We start from the raw sequence: 5,109 nt of genomic DNA on the forward strand, positions 1-5,109 counted from the left end.
CTACTGGATAGTAGCTCTCCAGGACTGGAGTTGGAGACCCCCGCTATAGAGTGTCATTTCTAAATCTTAATGTGTTATTCGACAGGGCATCAGGTAAGTAAGTAAGTAAGTAAGTTTAATTTATATAGCACATTTAAACAGTGAAAACTGACCAAAGTGCTGTACAATGTCAAACTAAAACTACAACTAAATTTAAATAAAGACAGCAAGCATAAAATGCTAAAAGCATTACAGTAAACACAAACGAGAACTACCTGTGTCACGATCCGCTCCGTCCGCTCCTAGTGTGTGCCACGCCCCCTCATTATCCACGTGTACTTCCCCAATTGTGCCCAGCTGTTTCCTGTTTCGTTTGCCTTGTTCTCTGTATATCAGTCCACGTCTCCCCTTGTTCCCCAGATCGTGCATTGTATTGTCGTGTATCGTCCGTCCATGTCCGTATTTTGCACATTAAACCCTGCTTACCTGACGTCCTGGCTTGCGCTCCTGCTTCCCTGCTTGCCTCTGTCTCCGATCGTGACAACCTGCATAGAAAGACGTGGACACAGTGCAACATGATAGCATGACACAATAAAAAAAAATATATATTACATACATAAAAAGCAAAAGCAAGATGAAAAATAAAAATAAAAAATAAAAATAAAAAATAAAAAAAAAAACTAAGAAGCAAAGGCCAAAGAGTACAAATAAGTCTTTAGTCTGGATTTAAAAATTGTGATCGTGGGTGCAGATCTAATATCTGGAGTCAAACCATTCCAAAGACGTGGAGCTGCCACGGCAAAAGCACGGTCCCCTTTGTTTTTGTGGCGGGACCGAGCAACATGAAGGAAACCTTTATCAAAAGATCTGAGGAACCTGGGTGGAAATAAAGATCAAGCAACAAGTTTCAAAATCAAGGTACAGGTGCATTATGTGTCTCAAAATGTGACTGTATGTATGTGATATAGCTGGCTACCTGCAAGAGATGATGGGCAGCTTGACCTCAACTTGACTAGCATCAGCAGATGGAATGGAACAAAACCTATGGAGCACAGTTCAAAGAAATAGGAGATATTTAGCTACTCAAAAAAACTCTAACACTGCTGCAAAAATGAGAATCTGAATTTGAAATGAACAAGTAAGAAACTGAAAAAAGGGGGAAAAATACACTTAATGTTTCACCTAATAGATAAAATACAATTCAAATCTAAATAAACATATTTGTTCAAACATTATCAAAATTAAATCTGAAAAATATTTTATGCTAACACTAGCAAACATTTAACTAAACGAAGTTTGCTGATTTATCCAAAAACCGTGTAAACAGGGTCCCATCAACTGGGCCTACTAAGTTTGAGCAACTTTAAGTAACGTTTGCATGCTAACCAGATAAATGAACTGGAAGACACACAGGCTGGAAATGAGCTTAGATAATATTTACTGCCAAGTTGGTGACACTGAACCCAAAATTAGAATTTTACGCAGACGTACAAAAATATTGCCCGCATCTCATTGCACATAACATCCACTCGAACGGAGATATTCACCAATTTTGAGAACAGGCTTTCACCACAATCGCCAATTCTTACTTTAAGCCTACTTTCGCATTAGTTATATGTTTTTTAATCGCATGGATGGAACTATCAGCTATATGTCAATCTTAATATAGTTTTATAATGCACTTACCAAGAACCACAAGCAGGTCTTCACTGGTTATTGTGTGACTCTTCAGTTACCTCTTACTGAGGCACGTACACGCGCATCTGCGAGATTTAAAAAAGCACGGGTCCGGTCTGTGCTGCTGCTCCGGATCAGATACGGACCTTTCTGACGGACTGTCAGTCAGAGCTTGCGGACAAATATGCTGCAAAGCTGGCGCAGAGGTGCATAGTGAGTGTGACTGCTACGCGAATCTAGTGATTCGAAAACGGATCCGGCACAGAGGGAATTGCTGTCTGGGACACCACCTCACCAGCCTGGAACTGCTGGGTGGCGCAGACTCCCTTCCCCTTCCCCGCAATGTCCATCACCACAAGTCCCTTCCACTTCTGGTTGTGGATGAGCTCCTGGATGTGGCTAGAGTCCACGGCAGTGTCCACCGAACCCACTGGTCTCCAGTCCTTCAGAACGCTGGCCGCGCTTGGAACATTACTTTTCCAGCCTTGGTTCCTGATCCAAGCGTCGACCCGGGACTCGGTGGGCTGCCGTCTGCCAAAGTGTGCTGTCAAGAACAAAGTAAATTGTTGTTAGTTAAGAAGCCTATGTAGATAGGACCGTTTCACAGTAAAAAATGTCATTAGTGCTACAAACAATACTCACACAAGACATGCCGTACGCGCATCCTCATCTGGGCCTTCAGCCAGCGCTCATAGAGCTGCCGCTGAAACCGGCCCGACGTCTGCGAGCGTGCTGTCTTGTCTGGGATGTCGCCATCCAGGGTCACGGGGTGGGTCCGAAGGAGCTGATCGAACGCTGCCTGGACATCCATCTGTTGGTTGGATGCCGGGGCAGCATCCCGTGCGGCACCACGGGCAGAACAGCTGGGTCCTTCCTCTGCGGAGTCAGCGCTGAGATACAAATTAAAAAATAAAAAAAATAAAAAAACACAAAAGTTTAAGATTAGTGTTCAGTGGTGAGGGCTTTGGTTGTGTGTCTTGATGTTGGTGTGTTGACAAACAGAAAACATGCCTACCTTGAGTCACCTGCCAGCTTCTTCAGCAGCTAACTGGCCAGCACCACATTCCGCGACTGCTTCATCCGGTAGTGCTCGTCAGCTGTCGCAGTGGAATGAGTGAGATAATCGGCCACCAAGGACTTCTCTTGGTCCGTCAAGTCCTTGGTGGCCGTCTCAAAGATGCGCTGGGCCGTCTGGTAGGTGACTGGATCCAGCTTGTATCTAAAATACAAAAATACATTTATTAATACGTCTCACACAACACCTGACAACATGTATGTAGAACATATTATAGGGGGAATTAATCATGATGATCAGCTCACTTTTGGTGCAGCCGGTTGAGGTCATTCGAAGCGTTGAACACCGGCCTGCCTGCGGTGGAGATGAAGAACCGTTCGTCTCCTCCCAGGTCATCCGGTGTCGTCCGGCTCCTCTTGGAGCTCAGGAGCTGTGGCCGTACCTGGGTGAAGTAGATGTCGAACCACTGTTGACAGAGGAAAACAGATTAAATCGCTGCTCTTGAAATAAACTATGAAATAAATCTTATCAAACTTGATATACTTACTGTCTCCTCCTCAGAGGATAATGCAAATGTGGCCACTTGCTGCGCCGACGTCTTGTGTTCCTTCACCACAATCACCGTATGGTCGGCCTTGGACGTGCTCCTGGTCATGCACTCCTGGACCTACACAATACAATGATGTCCCACTGATAAATAAGAGTATCGGCAAAGAGGAAAAGTGAAGACAAAAAGAATACAACACTTACGGTCATGTGCTCCACCACGCCTGGTGGCTGGAGATGCTTCAGAATGACCGTGGCCTCCAGGTAGTAGAGGACAAGGCAGCACTCTGCACACTCCAGGGGCATCTCCTCCGGATACACCTTGCCAAGGACTGCCAAGAAGTCGTTCTTGGCAGCCCTCAGCACGGCCCAGCAGTCCTCTGGACTCTTCTCTGGGCTCATCCCCGTGAGAATGACATGACTATGTGGGTGGGAGAAGAAAATTCAATTACTGTCAATCCTAATCAATACAGTACACATTTTAATAAAATGTGCTCACAATGTGAAATGGCTCTGCTTCTCCATGCAGTGCACTCCAGGAGCAGTGAGGGAGATAAAAAAAAAACATCATGAGTGTGTTAAACACAGTAGAGGAGATGTATAATCAAATCATAATATGGAATTTAACGGGTGTTGACAGTTGAACTTACCTCCTTTGCGTCATCTCCTTACTCACCAACTTTGCAGAGCTCTGCTGGAGTGAGCCCAGGTACTCCACGAAGAACATTGCCTCATTCCACAAGGCAATGTTGTCACGCCGGAGGTCGGTGGCCACGGTGTGGTACTTGAGGAATCTGTCAGAGGAAGGACATGTATGTAAGTATCCATATGTACATAAACTTGTACATGCCACCATGACAATAGTGGGAGGACTGAACTTCCTTGAAGAAAACAGATACGACAATACAACACAAACCTACAATATACTGTTAAAAATCTACATGCTACCAACCTCTTCAGGCTCTTCATGTAGTTGACCTGAGTCTGCCTGGAGAGACCAGCCTCAGTCAGCTCCCGAAAGAAGAGCTTCGTCTTCTCCCTCTCCCTCAGAAATTCAAGGGATGGCTCTTCAGGGTTCACAAAAAACATGAACCTGCTGACGTTTTCCACCTGGAAAATAAAATCGGCATTACTTAATGAATATATTGCGTAGATATAAAGCTCCAAAAAATAATAGAGTGAACTTTTATGGGAGACCTCACCGTCTGCTTGAAATTCTCATTCAGGAGATCCTTCTCCAAGTATGCGGCGAAGCCCTTCAGGAGGGGATGGTCCAGAGAATGTACAGTCCCTTCTCCTGCATCATGTGCCTGGAGGTCTGTGGCCACTGCACCTCCCGGGTACTGCCATGTGGAAAACATATTTCGTCTTAAAATTGCACCTTCAATTGGCTCACAAGCAAAAGCAAAAGGTATCAATGAAGCTGCAAAGCCGAGACACTCATACTCACACTTGAAAGATCTCGCCGTTAGTGACACTGACTGCGTCCTCCGAATGCTCAGTCGCCGAGCTCTCCGGTCGCTGCACGGTTGTACCAGCCACCACAGGAACACTGCTGGTCTGCGCCGCTACTGCTGGGGAGGGGGTGTCAGGCACCACCATGTGGCGACGCTCCAGCTCCTGGATCATCCTTTCAGATAAATAAGTAAATAAAAAACTCTTAGTAAATGTCATACTGAAGAAACGACGTGAGATGTGTAAAAAAGACTGAAGAGTTTTCCCACCAACCTGCTCATTGTCAGGGTCGGCCTCCCGCTGTGGTCCTTCCGTGCCCCTTCCCCGTTTGACCAGCAGGTGGTGCTGGTCATCCCGTCCATACGTCAGTCCTTGTTTCTCTCCTATCACTTGTCTGGTCTTGTGGCTCAATGTATTAAGCATGTGTTGTCTGTTTG

General features: G+C 45.7%; 1 long non-coding RNA gene across 1 annotated transcript; it reads right to left on the reverse strand.

Annotated features, from left to right (window-relative positions):
- Window positions 1-688: 688 nt before the first annotated feature.
- Window positions 689-1,749, reverse strand: LOC140582879 (uncharacterized). Its single transcript, XR_011985674.1, has 3 exons — window positions 1,666-1,749; window positions 956-1,021; window positions 689-855 (listed from the first exon to the last, which is right to left on the reverse strand). It is a non-coding gene; the product is annotated as an uncharacterized lncRNA (long non-coding RNA).
- Between the last annotated feature and the right edge of the window lie 3,360 nt (window positions 1,750-5,109).

The sequence above is a fragment of the Paramormyrops kingsleyae genome, chromosome 25 (assembly GCF_048594095.1).
Source record: "Paramormyrops kingsleyae isolate MSU_618 chromosome 25, PKINGS_0.4, whole genome shotgun sequence".
NCBI classification, from domain to species: domain Eukaryota; kingdom Metazoa; phylum Chordata; class Actinopteri; order Osteoglossiformes; family Mormyridae; genus Paramormyrops; species Paramormyrops kingsleyae.